Source organism: Lissotriton helveticus, chromosome 2_1 (genome assembly GCF_964261635.1).
Source record: "Lissotriton helveticus chromosome 2_1, aLisHel1.1, whole genome shotgun sequence".
Classification (NCBI taxonomy): Eukaryota; Metazoa; Chordata; class Amphibia; order Caudata; family Salamandridae; genus Lissotriton; species Lissotriton helveticus.
Window position 1 is genome coordinate 1228709323 of NC_136059.1, and position 22946 is coordinate 1228732268.

Genomic DNA, 22946 nt, shown 5'->3' on the forward strand with positions numbered 1-22946 from the left:
CAGGGTAACTTTGACTGTCCAGAAGCTCTTATTAACTATGTATTCTCTCCTATTTCCCTGATATACGCTATACTTACAAGTAACGTTTGCCATGAATGAATGCAACCAACAAAGTATGTGTATGAAAAGTGTTGGATTCTGATTTAGGGTGTGTGTGTACCATGCCCACTGTTCACATACTCTGTGTATACCACATGCATATTCCCCTAGAGCACAGGGTCTGCTATTTAGCTAGTTATATTAAATCAATTGTAATCACCAATTTTGCTAGCATCCACCTACAGCCGCTGAACCACTGTGCAGAGAGGGCGAGGCCTTCCTTCCTTGATAAGGACGTTTGGTTTCCCTATTCATTGTGCTTGGTGATTACCCTAAATTACCTGGGAATATTCTGTGTGGTTTCGTATTTGCTAATCCTCCTTGTACTCCTTTTGTGATTGAAAGCACAGAAGAATAATCATTATGGGGATGGAAACTGTCTGGGAAAACCAGGGAATGCTTCTGGTTGCAGCCGAATGTGGGAGGTTGGAGGGCTGTGAAGGAAATAGTTTATAGAAATAAAAAAAAGTGGGGGAGAACAGACAAGCAGAAATGCCTTGACCCTTCCCCAATCTAGGAAAGAGCTGAAGACACATCTCTTTAAAGAACACTACATTAAAACCCAGTTAACAGTCCACTTCTAGCCTCCGAACTCAGGAGCATGATGCATATTGCTAAAAAGAGTGAAAAGCAATGTAATTCCTGAGTTAAAGTAGTTTGAAGTGAGGAAACAGTCAGAAAATGAAATACATAGAGTAGAGAATCCTAGTGGGAGAAAATAAAGTAGGAACTGGATTTTCTGCAGTGGTAAGGGCATGAAAATAATTGCCTTGATTCCAAGTTATTTGGAGGAATAGATTATATTTATCGCACCTGGTAGATAACAATGACATGGATATGTTATTTAGCAGGTGTAATTAGTAGTACCTAATGTGTACATTTAGGGAATAACATGCAGATTATGATACTTAAGGCCCCAAATTCCTCATGGTATGGAAAATAAAATTCACTTCCCCTGTTGAATTCCAGCAGGTTTTATCTGCCTAAATGTAATGATGGGTGAGAGATTAAACACACCCTGTAATTACCAGATGCAATAAATACCACCCAACTCGGAATTCTGACCCCAATCAATGCTTAATTTGCAAAACATTGGGTGCCATGGCCCTTATCGGTAGGGCACTGTAGCCAGCACCACACATTGCCCTGCCAGCACTGCCAATGACAGTACCAACAGAACACCTAAGCATTGCCACAATTCAGACTAATTCTGGCCACACAAGGCTATATTAATGGTGTGAGAGGCAGATATTATTATTTTTCAATGCAATTTGACTTAATCAGCACGTTTGTTGCGCTCATCCCAAAATTAAGCAGACAGCACCACCATGTGTTGGACTGTCACTAGAATTAGTGCTGACAATTAAGTGCCGGTACCGAGCACCAGAAATCACCGGCACAAATTAAGCACTGCCCCAGTGTAAACAGACGTTTGCAGAGGAGTTGAAATACTCGGCCAACTCGGAATCAGGACCAATGTATTTTGCAGGTTTTGTAACACTGCAATGCGGGATTGTCAGAAGGTTTTGTGGGTAAGGGACAACATCTTTTGTGGGGTCCTCGCTGCTTTGTAATCCAAGGAACACCTCATAATTACAAAAAAACACTGCTGGTGCCACATAGCGGTTTGTCTGCATTAGCTGGATAGCTAAGGAAAAGGTCATACTTGCTTTTAAATATTTTGTACAGGAGTAAGGGGCCACAAATAGCATGGATCCCAGGGCAAAGACCTACAGCTGTTTTCCCTTGTGAGGTCTTTGAAGCAAGACACATTTAAGAGAAACGCTAGAGATTTGTTCCCTAAACAGAGAAATTGGAATCCAAGATCATATGAAGGTTGCACAAAGATAACAGAGCACGAGGAACTGGTGGAAAAAGAAAGATATATTACAGCAATAATAGTTATGAAAAGGAGCATAAAGCTCAGTTTTAGTCGTAGTTAAGGTTAGCGAATTAGAGGACATCCAATAGGCGATAGCAAATAAGCAGGTGGACATTGTGTCATGTAGTGCTGGGTTTAAAGAAGAGAAGCAAACAGAAATATGCGAAACATCTATGTGGAAGCCATAAGATCAGAGAAAGGAAGATGTAATGGCAGAAAGGGAGGGCATCCTGACAGAGATATTGAAGAAGGCCAGAGAAGAAGAGGGTTTGAAGAAGTTGTATATGCCCAATGAACAGAATAAGGATCATTGGGAAGATAAGAAGAGAACCAAAAAGAGGCTTAGACCAAATGGGAAAAAGAGGAAAGAGTGGCAAGAAGAAGAGGACGATCCATCATCTCAAAAGCGGTGGACAGATGTGTTAGTCTAATTATACAATGTATTATGATAGTGAGATTAAAGCTGCTTTGTGATGGTCAGGAGAGCTCTCACTAGAGTTTGCTGAGTGAGCAAAAGATTGATGAAGGAGAAGGGAGCATGACCTATAAAACGCAGTGATGGATGACATATTCTAGTAGTAGTCAGAGTGATAAATGGGCATGGAAATATGGCATAGAGGGAAAAGGAGAGTAAAAGAGTTCTTGAGTTGAGGAAATACAACTGCATCCTTAAATAAAAGAGGTAAGGAACCTGGAGAGCAAGTTAGTTTGAAAATTGCACCAATATGAGGAAAGTGACATGGTAAGATCAGTGGCATAAAGGATGGGTACTTAAAATACAAATGGGTAACAGTAAGATTAGCTCGTTCCCCCCGCCCCCCCCCCCCCTTTTTAGGTCAAGCCTAGGCAGCGAATGTGCATGCTCTGCAGCATGCTGTATTGGAGTATGGAGTAAAAGCCTTGCCTACTCTCTGCCCATTTTTGCCATTTGCTAGTGTCATTGCCCTTCATAAATGCTGGCTTCTGATTTATTAATAGGCTTGTTAGTCCCGCCTTAGTGCCGCCTTGACTTCATTTGTAACCTCCCACTTTTACTTCGGGTGTTACACAGCACGTTATTTTTAGTCTGTAAGCACTATTTTCTTTAATGAGTTTCTCCTACTGCAGTCATGACATGCTTTCTTGCAACATTCAGTGCACCATGGGTGCTTTCATTTTCTGAGTATCCCCCGGACAATGCCTGACGCATCTTTGAATAGATCTTGCATTTGCAAGAGTTTGAGCTATTAGCATTGTAAATGATAATGCATTTTATTTATGAGTTAATTAACAAAACAGATAAATAAAAGGCCTTGTTATTTACAATGCCACATTGCTTAATCTCTCGCAAATGTGAGACCTATTGCATTGCAAATGCTTGTTGTTACCCTTGCTGTGCAGCATCAGCAACAAATAAAATGACAAGCATTTACAATGCAATGGTCTCGCCTTTGCAAAAGTTAGAGCTATTGGCATTGTAAATGACAAATGTTTTATTTATGTGTTGGTTTTGAAAACAGATAAATAAATGGCATTGTCATGAGTAGTAGACAGTGAGTAGCAGAGAGTGAGTAGTAAAGATTGAATAGTAAAGAGTGAGTAGTAAAGAGTGAGTAGTAAAGAGTGAGTAGTAAAGAGTGAGTAGTAGAGACTGAGAAGTAGAGAGTGAGTAGTAGAGAGTGAGTAGTAGAGAGTAGTAGAGTGAGCAGTAGAGTGAGTAGTAGTGAGTAATAGAGAGTGAGTAGTAGAGAGTGAGTAGTAGAGAGTGAGTAGTGGAGAGTGAGTAGTGGAGAGTGAGTAGTGGAGAGTGAGTAGTAGAGTGAGTAGTAGAGTGTGTAGTAGAGAGTAGTGAGTGTGTAGTAGAGTGTGTAGTAGAGTAGTGAGTGTGTAGTAGAGTGTGTAGTAGAGTGTGTAGTAGAGTGTGTGTAGTAGAGTGTGTGTAGTAGAGTGTGTGTAGTAGAGAATGTGTAGTAGAGAGTGTGTAGTAGAAAGTGTGTAGTAGTGAGTGTGTAGTAGTGAGTGTGTAGTAGCGAGTGTGTTGAGTGTGTAGTAGTGAGTGTGTAGTAGTGAGTGTGTAATAGAGAATGTGAAGTAGAGAGACTGAAGTAGAGAATGTGAAGTAGAGAGACTGAAGTAGGGATATTGAAGTAGAGAGTGTGTAGTAGAGTGTGTAGTAGAGTAGTAGTGTGTAGTAGAGAATGTGTAGTAGAGTAGTAGAGAGTGTGTAGTAGTGTGTAGTAGAGAGTAGTAAGTGTGTAGTAGAGAGTGAGTAGTAGAGTAGTAGAGAGTGTATAGTAGAGAATGTGTAGTAGAGTAGTAGAGAGGGTGTAGTAGAGAATGTGTAGTGTGTGTAGTAGAGTGTGTAGTAGAGTGTGTAGTAGAGAGTGTGTAGTAGAGTGTGTAGTAGAGAGTGTGTAGTAGAGTGTGTAGTAGTGTGTAGTAGAGAGTGTGTAGTAGAGAGTAGTGACTGTAGTAGAGTGTGTGTAGTAGAGAGTGTAGTAGAGAGTAGTGACTGTAGTAGAGTGTGTGTAGTAGAGTGTATAGTAGAGAGTGGTGACTGTAGTAGAGAGTGTAGTAGAGATTAGTGACTGTAGTAGAGTGTGTGGTAGAGTGTGTAGTAGAGTAGTGAGTGTGTAGTAGAGAGTAGTGAGTGTGTAGTAGAGTGTGTAGTAGAGTAGTGAGTGTGTAGTAGAGTGTGTAGTAGAGTGTGTGTAGTAGAGAATGTGTAGTAGAGAGTGTGTAGTAGAGAGTGTGTAGTAGTGAGTGTGTAGTAGTGAGTGTGTTGAGTGTGTAGTAGTGAGTGTGTAGTAGTGAGTGTGTAGTAGAGAGTGTGTAATAGAGAATGTGAAGTAGAGAGACTGCAGTAGAGAATGTGAAGTAGAGAGACTGAAGTAGAGATATTGAAGTAGAGAGTGTGTAGTAGAGTGTGCAGTAGAGTAGTAGTGTGTAGTAGAGAATGTGTAGTAGAGTAGTAGAGAGTGTGTAGTAGTGTGTAGTAGAGTAGTGAGTGTGTAGTAGAGAGTGAGTAGTAGAGTAGTAGAGAGTGTATAGTAGAGAATGTGTAGTAGAGAGTGTGTAGTAGAGAATGTGTAGTGTGTGTAGTAGAGTGTGTAGTAGAGTGTGTAGTAGAGAGAGTGTAGTAGAGTGTGTAGTAGAGAGTGTGTAGTAGAGTGTGTGTAGTATAGAGTGTGTAGTAGAGAGTAGTGACTGTAGTAGAGTGTGTGTAGTAGAGAGTGTAGTAGAGAGTAGTGACTGTAGTAGAGTGTGTGTAGTAGAGTGTGTAGTAGAGAGTGGTGACTGTAGTAGAGAGTGTGTAGTGGAGATTAGTGACTGTAGTAGAGTGTGTGGTAGAGTGTGTAGTAGAGAGTGTGTAGTAGAGAGTGTGTAGTAGAGAGTAGTGACTGTAGTAGAGAGTGTGTAGTAGAGAGTAGTGACTGTAGTAGAGAGTGTGTAGTAGAGAGCAGAGTGTGTAGTAGAGAGTGGTGACTGTAGTAGAGAGTGTGTAGTAGAGATTAGTGACTGTAGTAGAGTGTGTGGTAGAGTGTGTAGTAGAGAGTGTGTAGTAGAGAGTAGAGAGTGTGTAGTAGAGAGTAGTGACTGTAGTAGTGAGTGTGTAGTAGAGAGTAGTGAGTGTGTAGTAGTGTGTAGTAGAGTAGTGAGTGTGTAGTAGAGTGTGTAGTAGAGTGTGTAGTAGAGTGTGTGTAGTAGAGAATGTGTAGTAGAGAGTGTGTAGTAGTGAGTGTGTAGTAGTGAGTGTGTAGTAGTGAGTGTGTAGTAGTGAGTGTGTAGTAGTGAGTGTGTAGTAGAGAGTGTGTAATAGAGAATGTGAAGTAGAGAGACTGAAGTAGAGAATGTGAAGTAGAGAGACTGAAGTAGAGATATTGAAGTAGAGAGTGTGTAGTAGAGTGTGTAGTAGAGTAGTAGTGTGTAGTAGAGAATGTGTAGTAGAGTAGTAGAGTGTGTAGTAGTGTGTAGTAGAGAATGTGTAGTAGAGTAGTAGAGTGTGTAGTAGTGTGTAGTAGAGAGTAGTGAGTGTGTAGTAGAGAGTGAGTAGTAGAGTAGTAGACAGTGTATAGTAGAGAATGTGTAGTAGAGTAGTAGAGAGTGTGTAGTAGAGAATGTGTAGTGTGTGTAGTAGAGTGTGTAGTAGAGTGTGTTGTAGAGAGGGTGTAGTAGAGTGTGTAGTAGAGAGTGTGTAGTAGAGTGTGTGTAGTAGTGTGTAGTAGAGAGTGTGTAGTAGAGAATGTGTAGTGTGTGTAGTAGAGTGTATAGTAGAGTGTGTAGTAGAGTGTAGTAGAGTGTGTAGTAGAGAGTGTGTAGTACAGTGTGTAGTAGAGAGTGTGTAGTAGAGTGTGTGTAGTAGTGTGTAGTAGAGAGTGTGTAGTACAGAGTAGTGACTGTAGTAGAGTGTGTGTAGTAGAGTGTAGTAGAGAGTAGTGACTGTAGTAGAGTGTGTGTAGTAGTGTGTAGTAGAGAGTGTGTAGTAAAGAATGTGTAGTGTGTGTAGTAGAGTGTATAGTAGAGTGTGTAGTAGAGAGTGTGTAGTAGAGTGTGTGGTAGAGAGTGTGTAGTAGAGTGTGTAGTAGAGAGTGTGTAGTAGAGTGTGTAGTAGAGAGTGTGTAGTAGAGTGTGTGTAGTAGTGTGTAGTAGAGAGTGTGTAGTCCAGAGTAGTGACTGTAGTAGAGAGTGTGTAGTAGAGTGTGTAGTAGAGAGTGTGTAGTAGAGTATGTGTAGTAGTGTGTAGTAGAGAGTGTGTAGTAGAGAATGTGTAGTGTGTGTAGTAGAGTGTGTAGTAGAGTGTGTAGTAGAGAGTGTGTAGTAGAGTATGTAGTAGAGAGTGTGTAGTAGAGTGTGTAGTAGAGAGTGTGTAGTAGAGAGTGTGTAGTAGAGTGTGTGTAGTAGTGTGTAGTAGAGAGTGTGTAGTACAGAGTAGTGACTGTAGTAGAGTGTGTGTAGTAGAGAATGTGTAGTAGAGAGTGTGTAGTAGAGAGTGTGTAGTGGTGAGTGTGTAGTAGTGAGTGTGTTTAGTGTGTAGTAGTGAGTGTGTAGTAGTGAGTGTGTAGTAGAGAGTGTGTAATAGAGAATGTGAAGTAGAGAGACTGCAGTCGAGAATGTGAAGTAGAGAGACTGAAGTAGAGATATTGAAGTAGAGAGTGTGTAGTAGAGTGTGTAGTAGAGTAGTAGTGTGTAGTAGAGAATGTGTAGTAGAGTAGTAGAGAGTGTGTAGTAGAGAGTAGTGAGTGTGTAGTAGAGAGTGAGTAGTAGAGTAGTAGAGAGTGTATAGTAGAGAATGTGTAGTAGAGAGTGTGTAGTAGAGAATGTGTAGTGTGTGTAGTGGAGTGTGTAGTAGAGTGTGTAGTAGAGAGTGTGTAGTAGAGTGTGTAGTAGAGAGTGTGTAGTAGAGTGTGTGTAGTAGAAAGTGTGTAGTAGAGAGTAGTGACTGTAGTAGAGTGTGTGTAGTAGAGAGTGTAGTAGAGAGTAGTGACTGTAGTAGAGTGTGTGTAGTAGAGTGTGTAGTAGAGAGTGGTGACTGTAGTAGAGAGTGTGTAGTAGAGATTAGTGACTGTAGTAGAGTGTGTGGTAGAGTGTGTAGTAGAGAGTGTGTAGTAGAGAGTGTGTAGTAGAGAGTAGTGACTGTAGTAGAGAGTGTGTAGTAGAGAGTAGTGACTGTAGTAGAGAGTGTGTAGTAGAGAGTAGAGTGTGTAGTAGAGAGTGGTGACTGTAATAGAGAGTGTGTAGTAGAGATTAGTGACTGTAGTAGAGTGTGTAGTAGAGAGTGTGTAGTAGAGAGTAGAGAGTGTGTAGTAGAGAGTAGTGACTGTAGTAGTGAGTGTGTAGTAGAGAGTAGTGAGTGTGTAGTAGTGTGTAGTAGAGTAGTGAGTGTGTAGTAGAGTGTGTAGTAGAGTGTGTAGTAGAGTGTGTGTAGTAGAGAATGTGGAGTAGAGAGTGTGTAGTAGTGAGTGTGTAGTAGTGAGTGTGTAGTAGTGAGTGTGTAGTAGAGAGTGTGTATTAGAGAATGTGAAGTAGAGAGACTGAAGTAGAGAATGTGAAGTAGAGAGACTGAAGTAGAGATATTGAAGTAGAGAGTGTGTAGTAGAGTAGTAGTGTGTAGTGGAGAATGTGTAGTAGAGTAGTAGAGTGTGTAGTAGTGTGTAGTAGAGAATGTGTAGTAGAGTAGTAGAGTGTGTAGTAGTGTGTAGTAGAGAGTAGTGAGTGTGTAGTAGAGAGTGAGTAGTAGAGTAGTAGAGAGTGTATAGTAGAGAATGTGTAGTAGAGTAGTAGAGAGTGTGTAGTAGAGAATGTGTAGTGTGTGTAGTAGAGTGTGTAGTAGAGTGTGTAGTAGAGAGTGTGTAGTAGAGTGTGTAGTAGAGAGTGTGTAGTAGAGTGTGTGTAGTAGTGGGTAGTAGAGAGTGTGTAGTAGAGAATGTGTAGTGTGTGTAGTAGAGTGTAAAGTAGAGTGTGTAGTAGAGAGTGTGTAGTAGAGTGTGTAGTAGAGAGTGTGTAGTAGAGTGTGTAGTAGAGAGTGTGTAGTAGAGTGTGTAGTAGAGAGTGTGTAGTAGAGTGTGTGTAGTAGTGTGTAGTAGAGAGTGTGTAGTACAGAGTAGTGACTGCAGTAGAGTGTGTGTAGTAGAGAGTGTAGTAGAGTAGTGACTGTAGTAGAGTGTGTGTAGTACAGAGTAGTGACTGTAGTAGAGTGTGTGTAGTAGAGAGTGTAGTAGAGAGTAGTGACTGTAGTAGAGTGTGTGTAGTAGAGTGTGTAGTAGAGAGTGGTGACTGTAGTAGAGAGTGTGTAGTAGAGATCAGTGACTGTAGTAGAGTGTGTGGTAGAGTGTGTAGTAGAGAGTGTGTAGTAGAGAGTAGAGAGTGTGTAGTAGAGAGTAGTGACTGTAGTAGAGAGTGTGTAGTAGAGAGTAGTGAGTGTGTAGTAGAGAGTGTGTAGTAGAGTGTGTGTAGTAGAGAGTGTGTAGTAGAGAATGTGTAGTGTGTGTAGTAGAGTGTGTAGTAGAGTGTGTAGTAGAGAGTGTGTAGTAGAGTGTGTGTAGTAGTGTGTAGTAGAGAGTGTGTAGTAGAGAATGTGTAGTGTGTGTAGTAGAGTGTGTAGTAGAGTGTGTAGTAGAGAGTGTGTAGTAGAGTGTGTAGTAGAGAGTGTGTAGTAGAGTGTGTAGTAGAGAGAGTGTGTAGTAGTGTGTAGTAGAGAGTGTGTAGTAGAGTGTGTGTAGTAGTGTGTAGTAGAGAGTGTGTAGTAGAGAGTAGTGACTGTAGTAGAGTGTGTGTGTAGTAGAGAGTGCAGTAGAGAGTAGTGACTGTAGTAGAGTGTGTGTAGTAGTGTGTGTAGTACAGAGTGGTGACTGTAGTAGAGAGTGTGTAGTAGAGATTAGTGACTGTAGTAGAGTGTGTGGTAGAGTGTGTAGTAGAGAGTGTGTAGTAGAGAGTAGAGAGTGTGTAGTAGAGAGTAGTGACTGTAGTAGAGAGTGTGTAGTAGAGAGTAGTGACTGTAGTAGAGAGTGTGTAGTAGAGAGTAGAGTGTGTAGTAGAGAGTGGTGACTGTAGTAGAGAGTGTGTAGTAGAGATTAGTGACTGTAGTAGAGTGTGTGGTAGAGTGTGTAGTAGAGAGTGTGTAGTAGAGTGTGTAGTAGAGAGTGTGTAGTAAAGAGTGTGTAGTAGAGAGTAGAGAGTATGTAGTAGAGAGTAGTGACTGTAGTAGAGAGTGTGTAGTAGAGAGTAGTGACTGTAGTAGAGAGTGTGTAGTAGAGAGTAGTGACTGTAGTAGAGAGTGTGTAGTAGAGTGTGTAGTAGAGAGTGTGTAGTAGAGAGTAGTGAGTGTGTAGTAGAGAGTGTGTAGTAGAGTGCGTGTAGTAGTGTGTAGTAGAGAGTGTGTAGTAGAGAATGTGTAGTGTGTGTAGTAGAGTGTGTAGTAGAGTGTGTAGTAGAGTGTGTAGTAGAGAGTGTGTAGTAGAGTGTGTGTAGTAGTGTGTAGTAGAGAGTGTGTAGTAGAGAGTAGAGAGTGTGTAGTAGAGAGTAGTGACTGTAGTAGAGAGTGTGTAGTAGAGAGTGTGTAGTAGAGAGTAGAGAGTGTGTAGTAGAGAGTAGAGAGTATGTAGTAGAGAGTAGTGACTGTAGTAGAGAGTGTGTAGTAGAGAGTAGTGACTGTAGTAGAGAGTGTGTAGTAGAGAGTAGTGACTGTAGTAGAGAGTGTGTAGTAAAGTGTGTAGTAGAGAGTGTGTAGTAGAGAATGTGTAGTGTGTGTAGTAGAGTGTGTAGTAGAGAGTGTGTAGTAGAGAGTAGTGAGTGTGTAGTAGAGAGTGTGTAGTAGAGAATGTGTAGTGTGTGTAGTAGAGTGTGTAGTAGAGTGTGTAGTAGAGAGTGTGTAGTAGAGTGTGTGTAGTAGTGTGTAGTAGAGAGTGTGTAGTAGAGAGTGTGTAGTAGAGAATGTGTAGTGTGTGTAGTAGAGAGTGTGTAGTAGAGTGTGTAGTAGAGAGTGTGTAGTAGAGTGTGTAGTAGAGAGTAGTGACTGTAGTAGAGCGTGTGTAGTAGAGAGTAGTGACTGTAGTAGAGAGTGTGTAGTAGAGAGTAGTGACTGTAGTAGAGAGTGTGTAGTAGAGTAGTGACTGTAGTAGAGAGTGTGTAGTAGAGAGTAGTGACTGTAGTAGAGAGTGTGTAGTAGAGTGTGTAGTAGAGAGTGTGTAGTAGAGAGTAGAGAGTGTGTAGTAGAGTGTGTAGTAGAGAGTGTGTAGTAGAGAGTAGAGAGTGTGTAGTAGAGTGTGTAGTAGAGAGTAGAGAGTGTGTAGTAGAGAGTAGTAACTGTAGTAGAGAGTGTGTAGTAGAGAGTAGTGACTGTAGTAGAGAGTGTGTAGTAGAGAGTAGTGACTGTAGTAGAGAGTGTGTAGTAGAGTGTGTAGTAGAGAGTGTGTAGTAGAGAGTAGAGAGTGTGTAGTAGAGTGTGTAGTAGAGAGTGTGTAGTAGAGAGTAGAGAGTGTGTAGTAGAGAGTAGTAACTGTAGTAGAGAGTGTGTAGTAGAGAATGTGTAGTGTGTGTAGTAGAGTGTGTAGTAGAGTGTGTAGTAGAGAGTGTGTAGTAGAGTGTGTGTAGTAGTGTGTAGTAGAGAGTGTGTAGTAGAGAATGTGTAGTGTGTGTAGTAGAGAGTGTGTAGTAGAGTGTGTAGTAGAGAGTGTGTAGTAGAGTGTGTAGTAGAGTGTGTAGTAGAGTGTGTAGTAGAGAGTGTGTAGTAGAGTGTGTAGTAGAGAGTGTGGAGTAGAGAGTGTGTAGTAGAGTGTGTGGTAGAGTGTGTAGTAGAGTAGTGACTGTAGTAGAGAGTGTGTAGTAGAGAGTAGTGACTGTAGTAGAGAGTGTGTAGTAGAGTAGTGACTGTAGTAGAGAGTGTGTAGTAGAGAGTTGTGACTGTAGTAGAGTGTGTAGTAGAGTAGTGACTGTAGTAGAGAGTGTGTAGTAGAGAGTAGTGACTGTAGTAGAGAGTGTGTAGTAGAGTGTGTAGTAGAGAGTGTGTAGTAGAGAGTAGAGAGTGTGTAGTAGAGTGTGTAGTAGAGAGTGTGTAGTAGAGAGTAGAGAGTGTGTAGTAGAGAGTAGTGACTGTAGTAGAGAGTAGTGACTGTAGTAGAGAGTGTGTAGTAGAGAATGTGTAGTGTGTGTAGTAGAGAGTGTGTAGTAGAGTGTGTAGTAGAGAGTGTGTAGTAGAGTGTGTAGTAGAGAGTGTGTAGTAGACAGTAGAGAAGGTGTAGTAGAGTGTGTAGAAGAGAGTAGAGAGTGTGTAGTAGAGAGTAGTAACTGTAATAGAGAGTGTGTAGTAGAGAGTAGTGACTGTAGTAGAGAGTGTGTAGTAGAGAGTAGTGACTGTAGTAGAGAGTGTGTAGTAGAGAGTAGTGACTGTAGTAGAGAGTGTGTAGTAGAGTGTGTAGTAGAGAGTAGAGAGTGTGTAGTAGAGTGTGTAGTAGAGAGTGTGTAGTAGAGAGTAGAGAGTGTGTAGTAGAGAGTAGTAACTGTAGTAGAGAGTGTGTAGTAGAGAATGTGTAGTGTGTGTAGTAGAGAGTGTGTAGTAGAGTGTGTAGTAGAGAGTAGAGAGTATGTAGTAGAGAGTAGTGACTGTAGTAGAGAGTGTGTAGTAGAGAGTAGTGACTGTAGTAGAGAGTGTGTAGTAGAGAGTAGTGACTGTAGTAGAGAGTGTGTAGTAAAGTGTGTAGTAGAGAGTGTGTAGTAGAGAATGTGTAGTGTGTGTAGTAGAGTGTGTAGTAGAGAGTGTGTAGTAGAGAGTAGTGAGTGTGTAGTAGAGAGTGTGTAGTAGAGAATGTGTAGTGTGTGTAGTAGAGTGTGTAGTAGAGTGTGTAGTAGAGAGTGTGTAGTAGAGTGTGTGTAGTAGTGTGTAGTAGAGAGTGTGTAGTAGAGAGTGTGTAGTAGAGAATGTGTAGTGTGTGTAGTAGAGAGTGTGTAGTAGAGTGTGTAGTAGAGAGTGTGTAGTAGAGTGTGTAGTAGAGAGTAGTGACTGTAGTAGAGCGTGTGTAGTAGAGAGTAGTGACTGTAGTAGAGAGTGTGTAGTAGAGAGTAGTGACTGTAGTAGAGAGTGTGTAGTAGAGAGTAGTGACTGTAGTAGAGAGTGTGTAGTAGAGAGTAGTGACTGTAGTAGAGAGTGTGTAGTAGAGTGTGTAGTAGAGAGTGTGTAGTAGAGAGTAGAGAGTGTGTAGTAGAGTGTGTAGTAGAGAGTGTGTAGTAGAGAGTAGAGAGTGTGTAGTAGAGTGTGTAGTAGAGAGTAGAGAGTGTGTAGTAGAGAGTAGTAACTGTAGTAGAGAGTGTGTAGTAGAGAGTAGTGACTGTAGTAGAGAGTGTGTAGTAGAGAGTAGTGACTGTAGTAGAGAGTGTGTAGTAGAGTGTGTAGTAGAGAGTGTGTAGTAGAGAGTAGAGAGTGTGTAGTAGAGTGTGTAGTAGAGAGTGTGTAGTAGAGAGTAGAGAGTGTGTAGTAGAGAGTAGTAACTGTAGTAGAGAGTGTGTAGTAGAGAATGTGTAGTGTGTGTAGTAGAGTGTGTAGTAGAGTGTGTAGTAGAGAGTGTGTAGTAGAGTGTGTGTAGTAGTGTGTAGTAGAGAGTGTGTAGTAGAGAATGTGTAGTGTGTGTAGTAGAGAGTGTGTAGTAGAGTGTGTAGTAGAGAGTGTGTAGTAGAGTGTGTAGTAGAGTGTGTAGTAGAGTGTGTAGTAGAGAGTGTGTAGTAGAGTGTGTAGTAGAGAGTGTGGAGTAGAGAGTGTGTAGTAGAGTGTGTGGTAGAGTGTGTAGTAGAGTAGTGACTGTAGTAGAGAGTGTGTAGTAGAGAGTAGTGACTGTAGTAGAGAGTGTGTAGTAGAGTAGTGACTGTAGTAGAGAGTGTGTAGTAGAGAGTTGTGACTGTAGTAGAGTGTGTAGTAGAGTAGTGACTGTAGTAGAGAGTGTGTAGTAGAGAGTAGTGACTGTAGTAGAGAGTGTGTAGTAGAGTGTGTAGTAGAGAGTGTGTAGTAGAGAGTAGAGAGTGTGTAGTAGAGTGTGTAGTAGAGAGTGTGTAGTAGAGAGTAGAGAGTGTGTAGTAGAGAGTAGTGACTGTAGTAGAGAGTGTGTAGTAGAGAATGTGTAGTGTGTGTAGTAGAGAGTGTGTAGTAGAGTGTGTAGTAGAGAGTGTGTAGTAGAGTGTGTAGTAGAGAGTGTGTAGTAGACAGTAGAGAAGGTGTAGTAGAGTGTGTAGTAGAGAGTAGAGAGTGTGTAGTAGAGAGTAGTAACTGTAATAGAGAGTGTGTAGTAGAGAGTAGTGACTGTAGTAGAGAGTGTGTAGTAGAGAGTAGTGACTGTAGTAGAGAGTGTGTAGTAGAGAGTAGTGACTGTAGTAGAGAGTGTGTAGTAGAGTGTGTAGTAGAGAGTAGAGAGTGTGTAGTAGAGTGTGTAGTAGAGAGTGTGTAGTAGAGAGTAGAGAGTGTGTAGTAGAGAGTAGTAACTGTAGTAGAGAGTGTGTAGTAGAGAATGTGTAGTGTGTGTAGTAGAGAGTGTGTAGTAGAGTGTGTAGTAGAGAGTGTGTAGTAGAGAGTAGAGAGTGTGTAGTAGAGAGTAGTAACTGTAGTAGAGAGTGTGTAGTAGAGAGTGTGCAGTGATTTAACTTTTATATCAAATTAAAAACGGGAACAGAACAAACTCATCCCATACATAATTGTGGTAGGTGCCCATGGATATAGGGTTAAATGATGCGTTAGACCCCACAGAACGCACCAACATGCTTCCTTTGTGATAGGTGCGCTATATAAGTCGCAATACATAGGAGAATGCCCAGCATCACGGAGATTTGCTCTCTGCTCCTTCCAGATATTTGTATTTTCAAATATATAGTATTATCCTGCTAAACGACAGACGATACCCAAACTATAAAAGAAGAGGGTTTCACAGATATGTTAGTCCTTCCGGGCAAACGAAATGACCAAAATAAAGATCAAGTCACAGTTTAGAGCTCCAAGTGAGTCTTATAAAATCAGTGTCTGGAACGCATAGCATCTAAGACGAGCGGGGCATCAAACTGTGGTGTCATTCAATTAAAGCTTCAAGGCTTCTGAGCGCTAGCCGATAATTCTTTTTTTGTGAAGCACTAGTCACTGTGGAAGGTGCCCCTGCTATCCCAGATATGAGAAGTCAGTCTGATACGAAAATAAGCAGTATTTAGAATTAATGTATTTGGCAGGGGGGGAGGTGGGGCGGTGCAAGTCCGTACTAGCGAGTGAACAGAAGCCAGATTGTACCGAGTGATTCTGTGTGCATTAGAGTGCATGTAAACAAACCAGGCAGCAGCATGAGCATGCGGCGGGGATAGGGGAGACGCTGCTGTGGAATGCCAAACGTTCCAGAGAGACAGGAGATTGGGAACACGCGCGCGCGGCCGGCTCCGATCGCTTTCCTGAGCGTGCGCGTGCCAGTCTCCTGTCTCCTGGGAAGCAGACCCGGCAACTATAGTATCGCGCCTGTGCGATGCATATGGCTTCGCCATATGCATCGCAGGCGCGAGACCTAAAAAAGAGTGCAACAACATGTGGGTGCACATGATGACTATCTCGCAATGGGCCCCTGAAAGAAAGCAGAGTTGCCTCTTCTTAGCATTGTGCATTTTATGTTCAGTATAAACAGGAGTGATGACTTCAAGAAAGTAATGTTAATCTCTTTTCTTTTCAATTTTGTCACCCTAAAAATTCATCGAAATTTGTTGGCTCGGTTAATGTATATACTGTAGAAATACTAATTTCTATATTTGATTGCTAGGCTCTGTAGAAGCAACAATTAAGTATGAAAACTCATAAAAATCGAGTTGGCCTCTCTATTGATGCTCATTCATAGCAACACTAATTAAAAGCCTTATTTTTGAAAAAAATAACTAATATCGTAACAATGAACAAATCATGACGTTTGTCAGTAACCTCAACTAAAGGCTTTGTTACTCTTTTGAAGACTTTACTCCTGTCTGTATGAAGGTGCACATGCATGTGTATACGTCATGATGCAAAGGCAGCCAAGTGTTATGATGCCTGTGTGCCCAAGCATGTACACATCTGTGCATGACAGTGTCAATTTGTTAATTTTGTTATTTACTGTTCCAAGAAGGTGGAAGCCTCTTGGAGAGGTAAATAAAAAATGATTTGAAAGCACTTTTTATGGTCTGCCTTCACAGCCTAGCTGTCACCAGACAATTATGTGACCATTTCTAGAGAGGGACATTGGCTCCGCCCCCATGGTGGGACCCGAGTACATGTTTTGATTGGGCCGAAGCTGTGTGCTTCCATTAAAAAGTGCTTGTCCTCCACACAGATGTGAACATTTTGTTGATTCATCCAGCTGCCTGAGGTTGATCTTTCAGGGGCACCCATATGATATTCTAATGCTGTTAAACTGTCTTACATAACTAGACAATGTATGGTGTTATTCTCTGGCAGCAGCACAGATGGGAGGAGGGCAGTCAAATGCAACGCGGATATTTCGGTCTGACTTGACTGCCTCATGACCTTTTACCTGCACCAATATTATTTTACAGTTCTTTGCTTCCACACAAATACATATCCATTTCCATGCAATTTACGTGCAATGCTTCACATTACCATGCAACACTCCTTTAAAGCCAGAACTATTTGCATTGCAAATACTTGTTAAAGGTGGAGTAGCCTGCCAAGAAATAGCAGCTGTTGAGCCTTACAGAAATTTGAAAAAAGTTTTTGGGTAATAACAGCTTTGTGGGAGGAGGAACTGGTGTGGGAGAAATTAATGCAGAGAAGGAGTTTAAGGCGGGGGATGAAATAAGAGAATAAAATAAAATACAAAGAAAGCAGGGGTGTCAGAAACGGTGGAAGGGCTGTGGAAGGTATATGGAGGAGGGAGCAATAAGGAGCGTGGTGGGGTTGGTAATTAGGGGAGAAGCAGCACACAAGGGAGATGAGCAAAAGAAAAACAAATAAGTAGTCCCCTGAATGTGAGCAGTAGAAGGATATGTCATTTAATCAAAAGAAAAGGAAGGAATGCCATCAACTAGGAGGCATCAAAATGAGCTTGACAAGAAAGCCAACCAACCGTGAGCAATGGGCAGACACAAAGCCCAGTATAGGTTTTTGTATTGTCAACAACAGACAGCTGAAATCTGTCCTAGGGGATAGATACTAGAAAAGAATATTAGGGTATAAGTGGATGAAACAGACAAGTTATTTTTTGTGGATACATGCTCTCTGACAGATGTCGTTTCTTGCCAGAATTAGAAACAGGAACTAAAATATATTCAAAGAGTACAATTGGACGCCCTAGACTGGAAATCAAGTTTGTTTTGTATCCTTCAATGATTTTTGAGAACAGAGAGTTTTACACAGAAATGTTAATTCTGTATAGTTCTTTTCCAGAAATGTTTGTTACAGAAGGCATATTTGAAGTGTCACCTCTTTGTAAACCTTTCACAATAAAACTGCTTTTGAGAAGGAAAGTAAACAGAGGAATACATTGTGTTAATGTACTACAGTGTAGTCTAACCTAAGGTTAGATGGTGTTGTGAAAGTGTGGAAATTATATTCCCCTTAAGAAGCTGCTTTATTTACGGTAGATACATGTTTTTGGGGTACTCTGTTCTCCCTTCCCTTGCGCTTGGAGAAATCGCTGACCCTTTGCGTAGTAAGGATGTGGTGGGGAGGAGTTTGTGATGCAAATTAACTCATGAGTTGGTGGATCAAGAGAAAATGCCTCTTAATTTGCGTCCTCCACCTCCTTTTGTGCGGTTTACCTCTGAATAATTGTAAACAGTTGGGCCATTCAACTGTGCAATAGTAAAGGCATGTACTCCTCTCCTACCAGTTAGTGCTTAGTGAATAGCTTGTAGGAGAGGTGTGGCGCCGCGGTCAGGGCGACTGACGCTGGAATCTGGGGATCACGGTTCGATCGCCGGCGGCAGTTTAGCCCAGCACCATGTGACTCTGGGCAATAGCTTGCTTAATCTTCCAGACGGCCCCCAGCACCTGGAGACCCTTACGGGTGGTTGTTTTCGCTTTACAAATGTGGATTATTATAGGCCTAATTGGAGCTGTTTTCACCTATAAATGTAGACTAATGGCTATAATTGACTTTGAGGATGGGGCCAAAGATTGTTTATGACTATATACGCAGGGCTGCCTGATGAAAGAACTATCCCATTTAAACCAACTTATATATTTGCATGTGTTTATACACAGATTCCAGTCTGAATAAAATGTCAGCAATCAGGATGCCTATGTTCCCGTACTCGTAGATCCCTGCCCAAAGGTTTGCTCCGCCTCCACATCAACCAATGGGAATTGAGTAAATAACAGCAACTGAAGGCGGCACTCTCCCACTCCTCAAAGAATAATCTTTTTGAAGCCCACGTGGGGCTTGGAAAATTCTTCCTCAATGTCTTAAGAACAGAATAATATGCAGAGACTTCTGGGAAGGGTAGGGCAGGAATACTGGGGCCAAAGAAGAGTGCGCAAAGATGGACTCTTCTGCTTTAGACTATCACTACAGAAGCACACATAAAAAAGCACGAAGCTGCAACTCCAACTTGATTAACGTAATCCTGAAAAAATATAATTGCACTAAGAATATTTTATGGAGTTCACTAAACTAATTATTTTTCTGAAACGTTTCTGCTTGATTTAGATATGACGTAATGGAACATTAACTTTCTTAAACAATTGATCTACTTATGTACAAACACGAAAAGAGATTTCTGATTGCTCCAAAATTGCCAGGGCTGCTTTGGGTTCCCTGTCTGGCCCTGCTTGCAGCAAACAGATCTCTAGGCCCTGCCATAGCAGCCAAGTTTCAGATTTCTTATATGTGAGATTCCATACTTTGTGTGTCAATATATGTGAAACTTTATAGTGAATAAAACAATGGAAAATATCCCTTAAATGTACTTGCACTAAGGTAGTGCTGCATGGCTGCCAATGGGTTGTTCAGCTTGGTTGTGTGTAGCATTTCCAGTTTGACCCTGCACTTATGTGTACCATTTCTATGTCGTAGCTCTGACATATTATTGTAAGGTAAGCTAAGTCGTAATATTGGTGTAACAAAGACTAGAAAGGGACATCAGAGATCTCCCTTTATTGAAATATTTTAAATTAATGCAAGTGAGTGCCTGTCCATTTCAACAGATGCAATTGGACAGCGGGTAATAGAGCCTTCATCTCATCACCTCCCTCGTGTGCATGTATGTGCGAATGCATGGGTGCGTACGTCTGTTAGTGTAAATGGAGCACGGTTTGATCTTTATACAGAGTAAAGTACTAGTTGTATGGATAAAAATACCTTCACATTCAAATCTGAACTCATCCGTAGGCCTGAAAATCCCACATGTTAAAATGGACTGTCTACACATACTAAGTACATTTCTAAAGCAGCCAAGACCTCCCTGTGCCCTGCTGTCCTCGCTGAGAGATACCAAAGAGGATGATGGATGGAGCGTTTGAGCAAATCAAACACCCACCCCCAGTCAACGGATCTGGGTTTATTCCGTCACCATTCTTTAGCTCACTCCACCACCCCAGTTCAGACATGGCCATATGCAAATCAGTCTGACCCTGTGCCTCATGGGAACAGTCCAGCCCGAACTGCAAAGCCATGTGTTCCCTGGACCGGAAACAAGCATCTTGGGGCCGGTTTCGGATTCATAATCCTAATCAGCCAGGCTATCTTGAATCCAGTGGTAGAGTGAGCAAGGACCCACGTCTGGGCATACCCTGCCAACTTAGGGCGAACAAAGCGATACCAAAGGGGATGATGGACCAGTCATCATCCACTTTGGTTTCGCTTTGTCCTCGCTGAGAGGCAGCAAAAGCATTTGCTCGTGTTCTCTGTATAGTACAATCAAGCTTCAATAAGGGCGGGAGGAGAGCGGAAGTGGCACTTAGGCCACCTTGTTAGTATTTATAAATAGTGCTTACTGCTGTGCACTCCACAGAAACTCGAACCTCCGCTGACAGGGAAATATTTCAGATCTATCCAACATTACAATACTTACTCTTTACCTAATTGCAGAGGGATGCTGGCTCCCGCTTCTCATCTCCTGTGCCAAGACTGCTTCATGTGCCTCTGCAAGGTGCATGCGAAGTACCTGGTGAAATAGTGCAACCTCGTCCTGATCCCACTGCTACTGTGCACTCTCTTTAGTTTATCTGACCTCAGACGTGGGCTCACCATTCATACCCGGATGTCTGCAGACAGTTGCTAATGCAAGGGTCTGCTCAGCACAGCTGCTTCAATACCTAAGGTGCCAGTAAAGACATCAATAGCCAGGGAAGCTCACATGCCACCCCAGATGATTCATGTAGTCCCTACTAGCAGGGAGCTACAGTCCGCGTTGCAGACAGAGACAGCCGCGGGAGATCTCAGCTGCTAACAGCCATGTTACGAGCCAGAGGATGACAGAGTGGCAGTTCTCTCAAGCCTGCTAAAATTAAATTCTATTAATTTGCAGACCTGAGAGGTCATTAGTAGAATGGATAGTGAGCTTGCAGCACCAAATGCACAGCACGCGGCGCGCGCTGCTGTAATCGCAGCTCGATGGTTGCAGTCTCTCTCGGCTTTACTCTCACAGCGCAGGTGGATAAGGCACTAAAAATGCGTGATTAAGGTATTTTAATGCAGTGATGCAGAGCACCACTTTAAAATGCGTTAGTCTAATGCCTGATGCGTGGTACTTGGCAGGACTGCCCTGTCCTTTGCAAAACCCATTCAATGAAATGCTATAAAACCAGCAGAAGGCCGATCTGACGAAAAAGAGTAGGAGCTCCTCATTCAGGGGCTCCTTACAAAGGAGGCAAAGACTTTTGGATGATTTATGCATAACTGATTTATATTTTGTTGTTCCTGCACGCTAATCACTGCATAGACTGCTTCTGTTTAGTGCTGGTTTTTTTTTATCAAACCGCAGGAAGTTTTGAAAAGAGTTTGTGAGAGTTGTAAAAATACGGGGAGAGTGCCACATTAGGTCTGCTGCATTCATTGTGCCAGATGGACTATTACCTGCTGGCAAAATACTGGTCACAACTTTTGACCAGTATTTTTGTGACCAGTAAATCATTTTCCAAACTGACCTGTGTGCAAATGCATCGCTTCAGAAAATTCTGATTTGGAGCGAGTTGCCATTCAACATTCCTCATTATAATTCATGATGTAAGTCACAATATTTCACGTGGACACTACCTATTCCTCAACAAACTTATTTTTATTTGCCACAAACGGGAAGGCACTTTTGCAAATGGGTAATCACCCCAATCTGAGGTTTAGTAACTTTTCAATGGTTTATGACTGCTATTTCAATCCTAATTATTTAATACATAAGGATAGTATATCAACAACACACCCCTTCCAAAAAGAAATTATTTATCCATTTCTAAACCCATTTTAGGAGTTGGAAAACAATTACTGACTCCTAGAATGGGTTTAATAACCATACAAAAAGCAATATTTGCAGTCACAAACTCCGAATTGGAGAGTTTGCAACCTCAAAAATGCTTTGAACATCTAGCCCTTTATTCAGGGCTGGGGCATTAGTTGGCATGCTCCTGCAGCAGCTGCACTGTGACCCATATTTATCAAAGGGTTGCTTTGCTTATGCACCACGCAATGGGGTCAAGCGCGACGCAATGCTTAAGTGTGATTTATCAAGGCATGCAAGGCCCCTTGCTTGGCCCTGAGTGGTGTCATAAATCTGGAGTAACGCAACGCAGCACAGGTCTCTGTGTTGCGTAACTGTGCCCCCAGGGAGGCATTCCATGGGAGATGCATGAATGCTCCCAGGCAACACCAATGGATTTTGACTAATGCCCAGATTTACCATTGATGGTAGACCTGGGAATGTGCCAAACCTGCCATGTATCCTCAGGGGAGGCACAACGTGGAGAAATATCTTTATTTCTACTCGATTTTACCTCTTTCAATGTGCGCTGCAGCACACATAGAAAGAGGGAAATGCCACAGGGGATTGTTTTTGTGCAGGAAGGTGCCCCTTCCTCCACAAAAACAATCTTGCTTACAACGCAGGCACCTTTTCATCGCGGTTACAAGCAGCACATAGTGGGCCACCACTGGGAAAAGGCAGGAATATGCCGTATTATGTTAAATATGGTGCCTTCCTGCCATTTCCCTGTCACGCAGTGCAGCAAGGTAGCTTCCTGCGCAGCGTCAAATATTGAAAAATATGCCCACTTTTTTTTATCCTTGTGAGAGCCTCAAACTCCATAGGTTGCACCAGAGTTGACTTAATTATTCTTAGTAAAAATTCCTCATTTGTTATAATTTTTCTTGAATGTAATTCTTTTTACTTGTGAATGTTAGAGTGCTCACTAATCACACTGTTAAGCAACGCAGATTACTACAGAATCTCTCATATTATAGAGAATGTATTAGAGAAGCTCGTAATATTTGTGTTTTGAAATAAGGAATTTAATATCGTTCAATGTAAACAAATAGGGTTTGTCCAGACCTTCACTGCTGCTAAGACCACAGCAACACGAAGGGACAGATATACAAGGCCCTTGTGCCACTTTTGCATAATTTTTAACATGGGAAAAGTGACGCAAAACTGGCACAAGGGGCTTGTAAATATGCCCCTAAACTTTCAACACTGAAAACAGAAGCGTGAGAAAAATTACGAAAAGTATTTTCAGTAAGAAAACATTGAAACTGGATTACTTGCTGCTCCGTGTTTCTAGGGACGTTGTCCCTGAAATTTTGAGGGGGGTCTTTATGGCAACCTCGGGGTCTGGGGTGTATAGAGGACCCTCCAACGGATACTGACAGTTCAATCCCTGTAACTCTGTCCATGTCTGTAAAACTGCACCTACAGCCTAGTGTGGGACTCTCAACGGAGGGTATTCCCTATGGCAGTCACTCCCGGGGGGAAAGGGGGGTGGGATGGTGTAACTGGAGTGCCACTGTGACCCTTGAGGTCCACTCAAAGAATTTTCGCTGGTGAACTATCTGTGTGCCATTGGTGCATCCCTTTACGTCCTTTTTGACAGTAATCCTGTATTATAATGCACTGGCAAAGCCATTACGTCATTTAGAGGGAGCCATGCCCCCGAAAAAATCAGAAAACCCTCACTTTTAATTGCATAAGAACTAACGGGCACATGCATCAATATTGCATTTTGCGATTCCTTAATTGCGAAAAATAAGGAATCGCAATTAAGGAATTGCAAACTGCAATGCATCAAGAAATCGCTAAAAAAATAGCGATTTCTTAAAATTCCTCAATTGCGATTCTCTAATTGAGAATCGCAATTAAGGAATACCTCACCATCCATTCCTATGGGCCTAGAGGCCCATAGGAATGAATGGGAAGACATTCTTAATTTGCGATTTACCATTAGAAATTCGCAAATTGAGAATGCAATTTCAAGGGTGCAGGGGTGTCCAAAGGACACCCTGTTGCACCCCTGAAATCTGCCTATAAGTACATTTTGCACACACACATGCCCCAAGGGCATGTGTGT

General features: G+C 42.0%; 1 protein-coding gene across 1 annotated transcript in view; it reads right to left on the bottom strand.

Annotated features, from left to right (window-relative positions):
* GPRIN3 (GPRIN family member 3) overlaps positions 1–22946 on the bottom strand; it is a 521116-nt gene that overhangs the window by 181567 nt on the left and 316603 nt on the right. The gene's annotated exons all lie outside the window — the stretch shown is intronic.